Source organism: Mytilus edulis, chromosome 8, assembly GCF_963676685.1.
Source record: "Mytilus edulis chromosome 8, xbMytEdul2.2, whole genome shotgun sequence".
Classification (NCBI taxonomy): Eukaryota; Metazoa; Mollusca; class Bivalvia; order Mytilida; family Mytilidae; genus Mytilus; species Mytilus edulis.
In genome coordinates this window covers 79,111,834-79,123,347 of record NC_092351.1, presented here as the reverse complement: position 1 = coordinate 79,123,347, position 11,514 = coordinate 79,111,834, and the positions used below count along the sequence as shown (strand labels likewise).

Sequence of the window (11,514 nt, the reverse complement as noted above, 5' to 3'; positions counted from 1 at the left end):
CAAAACCGGTTGTTAAAATGACTGCAGCAACAAATTGCAATGAATCTTAAGAGACAGTTAAAATGGTCAATAGAGAAGCAGTAGTAAACATTATGACTATAATATAAGTTTGATGAACAGTATTGGGATTGATTGATTGTTGGTTGCTTAACGTCCAGTGGCAAATATGTCATGCATATTCAGGACGAGAACTAGTTCACAATAAATACAATAGGTAGGTCTTGTCACAATAGATGCAATCTGTGATGACGGTCGGGGAAATTTGGACTGCCACTGGAAATGAGGGTATATTGGATAAGAACAGAAATTTTGCCTTGCAACAGGCCACCTACGTGCCCTCAAAGAGTTGTTGCAAGGGTTCTTAACGTGCAAAGAGCGTGGCACTCTCTTTACAGGAGACATCGGATTTAACGTCCCCATTACGTGACCGGACGTGACTGCGAACTTATACATCCCACACAGCCAAACGGACGCCCCACTACGGCAAGCGTTTTACTGCCGGTCGGGAGAAGACCAAGTGACCATATTTCTATTCCCCAGTCACCCTTTGGGTCCTTCAGGATGAAGTTCACAGCAAAGACCAAAGTGAATTTAACTAGGCAAAGGAAATTTTCGAAAACTTCGTTTTGAAAGAAGTTGATTTATTTGCAGGAAATTGATATCGATCTTTAGACTGACTAGTTTTATTTGTGGGTGTACGATACAATTTTTCATATTTTGGGATAACAGATTTATTTATTAGTTTATAATATTAAGCCACCCCAAGGGTGACTGGGGTATAGAAATATGGTCACTTGGTCTTCTCCCGACCGGCAGTAAAACGCTTGCTGAAGTGAGGCGTCCGTTTGGCTGTGCGGGATGTATCAAGTTCGCAGTCACGTCCGTCAGAAGGGGACGTTAAATCCGATGCCTCGTGTAAAGAGAATGCCACGCTCTTTGCACGTTAAGAACCCTTGCAACAACTCTTTGAGGGGTCCGTAGGTGGCCTGTTGTAAGGCAAAATTTATGTCCCTATCCAATATACCCTCATTTTCCAGTGGCAGTCCAAATTTCCCCGACCATCATCCTAGATGGCCTCTATTACAACAACCTACCTATTGTATTTATTGTGAACTTGTTCTCGTCCTGAATATGCATGAAATATTTGCCACTGGACGTTAAGCAACCAACAATCAATCAATCAATATAATATTAAGCAATACAGTGTCTTTTGTGTTAGTAAAATTAAAATCTCCAAATAATCTGTTGCATTTGTGATCTTGACGATATAATTCTTAAATAAGCAGCTCTGTAAATGTTGTTTATCCAAATAAGTACATTTTTTTTAAATTGCTAATTTTCTTTTCTGCTTAAAGCATGTAAATATATTTGTTATAATAACTATAAATGAGGTGTTGCATTCATGTAAATAGACTTGACCCAAATAATTATTTTTATTTATAACTCGCGAAGAATAATATCAAGATTTTAAAAAAGTATTGGGCAAAAGTAATAGTTAATAATACCATGTACTTTTTGCATCTGTATTTGTGCTTATTTTTAACAGGACCCAATTTTATATAACAAAATGACCTCATTTTAGACTGCAAACGGTTTATTTGATATTGAATTTATATTTTATAAGTTGTAAATACCATTTGTTATATTTGTGTATGCCCATTTATGAACTGGATAGTGATGATGAGGCATCTCTGGATACTTTGGAAACATTCTTGTTTTTGTATAATGTTAGGTTGCATCTTTTTGTGTTGACTTAGTATTATGAACATTTTTTAAATGTTGCATTGAGATGCAACTTGATTAGGCAAGGCTTTTATGTACAAGATACAAAGAGTATTTTCAAAGACTATAGCAAATAAATTCTTTGTTTTTCAGACACATACTCTTGATAGAGAGGAGCAGTGAGCTTTAAATTTGCTAGTATATTGTGTTCTACATATTTATTTTAAAATTTTGCAGTTGTTCACAAGTGAGGATCCTCAATGTGATGTGTTTGATGATGACATAAATGTAGATGAACCCCACCAGTCCATGGTTGACATGCCATCAGGGACCATTGAAGCAATCTTTGACATTGACCCTTACTTGTCATACCAAAAGGCAAGTTCTTATAACACAAAATTAACCACTGTACAGGAGGATGCGGATAAAGCGCTTAAGATGTCGTTCAATTTACCAAAGCTTTCAAAAAGTTTGTATTTCTTGTTATTGAAGAAGAAGAAAATAAAGAGGAGCAGAGATTTTTTTCTTCTCAAATATAATACTGTGAGAGCGAGTGTCTTTGTTTTAAAGAAAAGAAATGAGGTATATTTTATAAGTGAAAGATAACAATAAACATATGATTTGTGCTTCATATTTCATGTATTTTTGCCTTTATTTCAGTTCTTTAATCAAGTTTATTTGATAGAATACATTTTTTTTAACAAATTCAGTTCACATCAATTATATATATATATTTTACATTTTTGTGGTTTTGTTAATAAGATATCGCATCGCATGCAGTTTTCCATAAACAAATGTTTTACTGTTATTCCTGGATAGCATTCATTGCTATAATGACAGGCTATAAAAGATATGAGTTGATAACTATATGTATATGGGCATAGAATTGTAAACTAAATTTTATTTCACTGCTTATTTATAAATATGAAAGTTTAGCTAGAAAGCAAAACAGTGATGTTAAAGACTAGATAAACTTAATTTTGAACCGACTTGATTCTCCTAAGCCAAACCAATCTTTTGCTGCAGCACTTGTATTGAAAGTAATCTACAACAGAGAAGAAAAGAGCATTGTAAACCAGGAACAAAAGCCAATGAAAAATTTCGGAATGACAAAAAACAATGATGATGTTAATACACAAAGATATGGCATGTTTCAACCAATACACAAAGATATGGCATGTTTCAGCCAATGTTTTTCAAATACGGATACATAAGTTTTCGTTATCCACAAGGACCTTCACCTCAACGTATGGCTAGACCCCGCACCCCATTGATATGATATCGTTGTAATAAACCTTGTCATATGGCTAGGAATTGTCTTATCCCTCCACTCCAGAACTTATTATTGAATTCTCATCGTTAAGTTTTTCGGTGTTTAGCCCGATATCGCAGAAAAACCATTTAGTGCATCATTGATACAAGGTCAGGTTCCGTCGACTGACAATTTATTCTTTTAAATCCAAATGATTATAATGCATGACAAATTCATACGCGTGTAGACCAATGGAAGCATATTATGTGTAATTCGTCGCAATCGAAGAAAGTCTTAAGCCTCGGTTACACTTTAACGGATAGCTCGAACAGATAACTTTTTTTTCCAATCAGTTCATGTCTGTTTATAGACGTCCGTTCTTATCCGTTAGACGTCCCTTCATAACCGTTGAGCGTACGTTTTGTCCGTCGACGTCCGTTCTGTCCGGTGGAAAATTTTTCGCATCAATGAGAAGTTTAATTTTACTTTACAATAGAATGTGATTAAAACGTTTAGCTGAGTTATCTCCCAGTAGATGTAAAACTTAAGACAATCTAACCAGCATTTATTATTTCTACTGAGTAGACTTGTTATGCTCATACTTCTAAATAATATTATTGTAATATTATGTATTAACTGTCAACTCAAACTTTATTGCTATTTACTAATGCATGATATGGTTTCAAGAATGCATTTAAAAAAAATAGTTTTGTTTTGTTGTAATATATTATATAATGGACTATAATCGAACTTGTGAGCTTTACATTTGCTAGCATATTGTGTTTTACATATTTATTTTAAAATTTGTCAGTTGTTCACAAGTGAGAATCCTCAATGTGATGTGTCTGATGATGAGACACATGAAGATGAACCCCACCAGTCCCATCAGGGACCATTGAAGCAATCTTTGACATTGACCCTTACTTGTCATACCAAAAGGTATAAAAAAAAATGCATTTAAAAAATAGTCATATTTCATAACATTAGAAATATTCATTTTTGGTTGTAAAAGATTTTAAAAAAAACCGTTAAAGTTAAATTAAATGTATCCATGGGTTTAAAATTTATAATAATCTTCATTTTACTCTTTTATATCCAATGTTTATAGCAAGTTGCTTACCAAGTTTATTGTTTTGGTAATCTTATTTCTTTTTATTTGAATTTCAGGTGTATTTACCAACCAACAAGAATGTAGAAGACCGCATTCCCTACTGGGATGTGATGTTAAAGGACACATCTGGCAAAATTAAAGTAGCTGTGTGGGATAAGATGGTGGGGACTTTGACAAAGGACATTTTGTTGAACGGTCCAAGTACAGGGTGAAACTCTCTCAAGCAGAAAAGAAATTCACAACAACCTCTGCAACTAATGCTGTGGTAAGTACAGATTTATGAAAGTATGTGTTTCTTGATAAATGAAATATTTTCAGATTAAATGATGTAAATAGTTATCAAAGGTACCAGGATTATAATTTAGTACGCCAGACGCGCGTTTCGTCTACATAAGACTCATCACTGACGCTCATATCAAAAGTTATAAAGCCAAACAAGTACAAAGTTGAAGAGCATTGAGGATCCAAAATTCAAATTAAATTATGTAAAATTGAAACATAGCATTTAGTTTAGCAGTTTATTTTAAAGTTATTATAGTATACCTCAAATCGCTCATACATTACCTTTTCAAAATTTGAACTGCAATAATCTTAAATTTAAATATTTACAAACATTTAGTTTAGCCTAGTGTATATATTTTCTTTTGCTTTTTCAGAATAAGATAGTACTCTTATCAATTGTTTTAAAAAACTGTTGTTGAACCAATTAATTACTGTATTAGCTTGATCACCCACTTCTATTCCTTCCATTAGCATTAAACTATTATGTATTATTGAGGAATTTTTCTTAAAAATAATATTAACTAAAACAGTGAGTTAAAGTTAAGATAGTTGAATATTATATTAACATTTACAATGAAAACACTATTTTAGTTTCTGATCCCTCAAATGTTATTTAAAAGTTGTTGTTTTGTTGTAATATATGACATAATGGAATATAATCGAATGTGTGAGCTTTAAATTTGCTAGCATATTGTGCTCGAACATTGTGTGGACATCAACACATTTTTTATTTATATTATATTTTATTTTAAAATCAAAGCGCTATAACGCTGAAGGCAGTTAACAAAAAACCAAGGCAAACGTAATTATGAAAACTGTGGCAATGTTACTTCAACATTAAACATTCATATATAGTACATTTCTGTTAATTTAATGAATAAATTATATAGGCAAATAATCTATATGTTATCAAGATTTCAAAAGCAATGCATATATCAATGTATATTTTTATGGTGAGTCTGTAGTGGTACAAGTTCGCAATGATTGCAGTTGTTCTAATTGGTAGTTAACGTTGGTTTAAGTTGACTGTTAGTAGTACAAGTTAGCTTAGTACGAACATGTAATAGTATGAATGGACTGGTTTACCTGGAAAGAAAACTGAGTGTGTGTTCTAGAGTACAAAAGTTATGAGACACGAATCAGACAAATGTTCCCTAGTACAGGGATCAAAGGTGAGGTCTGACTGACCTGCCAATGGTAAATGTAAATGATTTGTTAATTTGTCCCATACATGAATATATATAGTTTAGGGGTGGGGATCTCGACGGTTTTCAAGTTCTCAACCAGGATGGGGTAAGGTGACCCTAGGGACTTCCCCTATATTTCATTTGATTTTTATATTATCCCATACATGAATATATATGTTTTCGAGATGGGGATCTCATCTGTTTCCAAGTTCTCAAAAAGGATGGGGTAGTTTGACTCCCCCTATATTTCATTTATTAGTTATATTGCCCATACATGCACATTCATTGTTTAGTGGTGGGGATCTCAACGGTTTTTTAAATTCTCAAACAGGAGGTGGTGGGGTGACTCAAGTGACTCCCCTATATTTCATCTTTATTGTTAAATTGACCCATACATGAATATATCTGGTTAAGGGGTTGGGGTCTCGACAGTTTTCAAATTCTCAAACAGGAGGGGGTCGGGTGACCCAAGGGACTCCCCCTATATTTCATCTGATTTGTTATATTGTCCCATACGTGAATAGATATGGTTTGGTGGTGCGGATCTCAACCGTTTTCAAATTCTAAAACAGGAGGGGTGGGTGACCGCCAGCGACTCCTTATTTTTCACATTGTCACAACCATGAATAAATATATATTTATTTCTACAAGAGAGTCATTTTACTTCTACATTAGAGAAACATTTTAAAAATGAATTCAAATGTGATACATATCACAGTTATGGAAATTCACAATCACGAGGGGTATCAATTTTTATTAGTGATCACACTCATTGATAAATTCCAGGATGAGGAGGGGCGAATAGTTTTGATTAACATAGAAATTTCAGTATATATACTTTAGTTAATATTTATGCACCAAATCTTTTAAAAAAAGTAAATGACATGATACAGAAAAACAGTTAAGGTATGGTCATAGTTGGGGGAGATATGAATGATACATTATCTAATATTGACAGCAAAAAAAAAAACAACAGAAATAATGAAAGAAAACAAAAACCAGTCAACATTTTAAAAGGGTTAATCAAAACACATAAATTGATAGATATTTGGACAGATATACATAGAAACAATATACAATTTACATGGAGACGGGAAAATAAGATTTTGATTTAGACATACCTGTTAATGCTACATCACTTCTGTTTGTTCTATTTTTAAAGTCATATAAACCGGTGTGACAATGTTGTTTCAAACCAGGAAGTTATTTGATAGGAAAACAATGCACACATTAACGGAGAAAATATGGAAAATATCCGGAAACTATACTCAAAAGTCATGTATTGCTAGATGATATATATATAGTATTCTTTTCTATTAATATATATAGGTAATCAAACAAGTCTCGCTGATATTTACTTGTTTATTATTTCATTGCTGATAATTTTACAACTTAGCTGTTAGATTATAAGACTAATGTTGATTTAATATATTGATGCTTACCTGAAAACAACCCTGGATTTCTGGTATTAACAAACAGGGACTCTTCACTTGTATGCTGGACTAGTGAGGTATATTGTTAACAGCAGAAAGTGCAATTTGTTGTTGAATAAAAATTAAAAAAATTCAAGTGAAATTTAGTAGAATGACATTTGTACATTGATTCACAGACAATTTGTTATTTGATAAAACAAGTTTTCATAAAGTGTCAAAAGTAGTCATCATTTATGCCAAGGCAATATTTTTTTTCAATTTTCAGCACACACTGTATATGTATATCGTTTTGTTTTATGTTTTGCGAAAGTAAATTTACAGATCTAACATTGTTGGGTTGATATATATATATATGGGTTAGGGTTAGGGTTAGGGTAAGCATTAACATCAGGAAATTATATTATGATATTTATTTATCAGACGTTATGTTTGAAAGTAGATTGAAAATTACCAGACGGAAATAAACACTCACAATTATGTTGTATTTGGTACATATGTAGGGGAGTACACTATATAGTACAAGACGACACTGTTCAAACTTCCCGGAGTGTAATGTATTTTCAAATCGTGATCTGAAGAAGGTTGTCGACATCGTCCGGGAAGACATGTAAAAACTATGTAGGAAGAAAACAAGATCAGAGGCCACTTAGATAACCGCACATAGTCTTTCTCATAAAAACGGACAAATACACTGTCATAGATGTAATTATGGTAACTGCATCATGTATATAGAAAAATTAACATGAAACCATATGATTGATTAATTTTCTCATAACTATCATGGACCTATATCCAACGGAATCTTGTTAATGAAAGTCGGCCATCGTTTTTTTCATAAAAAAACGGCCAAATCTTGCATTGTTTCGGAAATATAAATGATTATTTCTTTTGTCCGCTTGATCAATTACAAAACTAACAAGTTTCAATTGTGTCCTCTTTTATAATGATGGAAATTAATGCACTGTTTCTATACTTTGTAGTTTGGCTGACCTCCCTCCCTTTTCTTAATAGTTTTGTCTGCCGGTCTTTGATCTTTATTTTTTTTTTAAATTGAACCGTTATATTCCTAATAAGATCCAGTTATGGAAATATGAGAAAGACTTTAAACCCGATTAACCAGATACTGGTGGATATAGTTCATAGAATTTTTCCGAGCACTTGCTATCACCCTACAAATTTGGTGGGGTTTGTGTTGCTTACACTACTGGACGAAATAACAACTGTCCATACCAGTAACAGTCGTTCTAAGACTGTAATTGTTTGTTAAAGTTGTAACAGTTGTAAAATTTTACTGTTTCAGTTATTTTATGACTGTCCCAACTTTTAAAGTGTTTGTCTCCAACATAAATCGACTGCAACAACGCTAGAAATAGCTGTCACAAACATTAAAGGACTGATACAACTAATTTCAAGTTGTAACAGTTGGTTTACAACTGTCCCAACACGAAAAACGTTGTAACAGTCATAAATACACTGTTAAAACGCCGAAAATGTTGTCACGGTTATAATACGACTGTTGCAACCTTTTGAAAGTTGTTACAGTTATTTAATAACTGTTCAAACACGCAAAACGTTGAAACAGTCGTAAATAAACTGTTTAAACGTCGAAAAGGTTGTTACAGTTAAAATATGATTGCTACAACCATTATACAGCAACAGTTTAATAATCCATAAGTGTCGCAACTTTCAAATATTGGTAGTCATTTTATAGACTTAAAAGTTACGGATACCAAATTTCTATCCGACAGTCCGGGATAGGTTAAATTATTTTAAATACAATTACATCGTGTGCAATTTTTAAAAAAAGTTGTTATAAAAAAAAAGACACAACTGCCATACCCATTTAATACATTAGTATAAATAGAAACTGATTGTAAAAACAAAAACATATTGAAATATCTGCCGCTGAAAATTTTGGGATTCCCCGCTTATCTGGTAAATGTTGTAAATTAATAACTCAATTGACACTCCCTTGTCTCGCATCTCTTCGAAAAAAAATCAGACCACCGTAAGAGATACCTCCAATTTCACATGGGACTGATTTATGCGCATTTAATGCTTAAACACAGTTACATGCACCTGTTAGATAAATTGAACAAGGTGTCTCAATTTATTTGTAAAAAAATGTATCTTATAATATCATATAAGACACTTTTCGAAATTTTTATAACCTTGTTGTGAAATCATTCATGCATGTAAGGTTTTACCTCCAATACCCGTAGATTTACGAATCACATAACTTCATAATAACGGTCAATATACTACAAACCCAGCGGGAATATACACACTTGTCAAACTTATCCCCGTAGAAAACTGCCGAGGGCTTAGTTCATACGACATGGACACTTTTAGAATTAATTTGTTTGTTTTTAAGTTCTTGTGACTATTTGAAAAGAATACTAGTTACCGTACTCCGTTCTAACAATTTTGATTTATAAATACAAATAAAATCTCAGTAATGCTGAACTTTCAACGCATCTTTTGTAGCTAGGGAAAACACTGAAATATTCGTTAATGTCTTGTATCTAAATTCAATTTATATTATTTACCGGGTTTTTTTAATAGTCTAGTCAGATTTACTCAACTTTGTACTGTTATTGTACCGAGTGGTGTCTTATTCATGCGCGTAGCTACGTTTACGTCAAAACGCCCGGGCGTACACTTGAATTTTAATCTCAATAAAATACAAATAACTTATAAATAGTACATCAGCCCTGTAAATTTTTTTTTCAATTTCGAATTAAAGTGACGAATTTGACTTTTCAAACAAAAGGTATCATATTATATAGATTTGTTTCTCAAAGTCTGAATCTACTAGTTGTGAATCTTCAGAGAATTCTACCAACTTTCCTGCTATTTAAATGAATTCATTATATTCTGTGATTCGATATGTGGTTTCCATTTTTGTCGAGCCTGTGACATTTCTGTATGTCCCAATAGCAAGACATATGCGATTCTAAATTTCGTCGGTGGTGTCACTCTTGACCCCCCTCTTTAGGATAAGTGTGGGGTTAGAAGGTGTTTATTTTAAATATAAATACCTCAAGCAAACCTTTGTATGGAAGTTGGACAGAAACTGTGCATGACAAAAAGAGTTTCAAGAGCATAATGATGAAATTATCTGTTTAATTTTGCCATATTTAGAATTTAAAAAAAACCTTGTTGCGCAAGTAGATACAGTCTGGGATAAAAGTTTGTTATAGATCAATTACTTTGTCAAACTTTTTTTGAATTTTATGATGGAAGAAGCTTTTTTCGAATTAATGTCCGAATCAAAATTTTGAAAGCTTTTTTTTTCTTCCATTGTGGCAGTATTAATTTGACAGAAGGACTTCTCTTTATTCAATTTAACGATATGGGACTTTTTCAAAAGATTTTATAAACCTTAATAGATTTTCGTTAAAATTGGGTCGAGTCGGATATTCCAAGAAAAGTAAAAATATCTAAAACTGAAAAGAATTTTTTTTTTTAAATCCTGTAAAAGATGGATAAATGCATTCACTTTATACCAGCCGAGAACTAGGATTCAACAGAAACCTTCCGAACATTAATTATTTCATGTTCATTAACGACAATTACCCCATATGGCTCCTTTTGAACATATTTTAAAGAAACTGTTTTAGACTTTTCTCTATATCTAATGACCATTAGATATAGATTCCATATCAATACGATGAATAAACTAAACATTAAAAATAAACCATTTAAATTCTTTAAGTATGTTGCTATTGATGAGAATTTTCAACAACGGGAACGGTATCTCGTTCTTGATAACCTGTTAGCTTACAGGGGCTTCGTCACGTTGAACCAACTACCAACAGGTGCTATGACTTAGGCCCTCAGACCCCTCGCCAAGGTTCGGGCGTACACGTAACAAACACCTAGCTACGCCACTGTTATTTGAGGTTCAAATGTCTTTATTAATAACTCTCCACATGGACGTAAAAATATTAACCATCGAGTTCATATTTCTCCGGGTTTTATCACATATATAAACCTACATGTATAAGTTAGGTAAATGTACCATGTGGACAGACATGACAGAGATATATTTTTTTCTGAGACAAGTTCGTCGATGGACGATGAATAAATTAGATGACAGGGAATTACGTCACCGTAATAACTATTTTACATTGTAGTGATACAAATCAGTATATACTCTGGTTTGTTGTTATATACATATTTGTATATTTGTTTATACAGTTACATGCATGCTAAATGTATATGATTTTCATCCATTTGAATATATCATTCTACAAATGTATATACATGATATATATACATATGATATGTTCATGTCGATATATTCTGCTATCATACTATTCTAATATAAATGAAGGACTGCTGAACCAACGCCTCTAAAGTTTCGTGAAGGTAGAGAATCCTTAAATGGATAAGGATGTATGCAGGGTTGTCAAAAGAAATTCTAGTATAAAGTGCAGTGCAAGTGCATGGTAGACACTCTTCTGTAATAACTGATTTTTCTAATAGATTGGATTCAAGTAGGCATTCGTAAAGTTCTTCAAA

At 32.7% G+C, this 11,514-nt stretch overlaps 1 protein-coding gene across 1 annotated transcript in view; it reads left to right on the top strand.

Moving 5' to 3' along the window:
• LOC139486347 (uncharacterized) overlaps positions 1–11,514 on the top strand; it is a 55,167-nt gene that overhangs the window by 13,596 nt on the left and 30,057 nt on the right. The window contains exons 2-4 of the mRNA XM_071271218.1: positions 1,960–2,304; positions 3,786–3,913; positions 4,142–4,350. The gene's annotated coding sequence lies outside the window, so the exon portion shown is untranslated. The remainder of the gene's footprint in view (positions 1–1,959; positions 2,305–3,785; positions 3,914–4,141; positions 4,351–11,514) is intronic.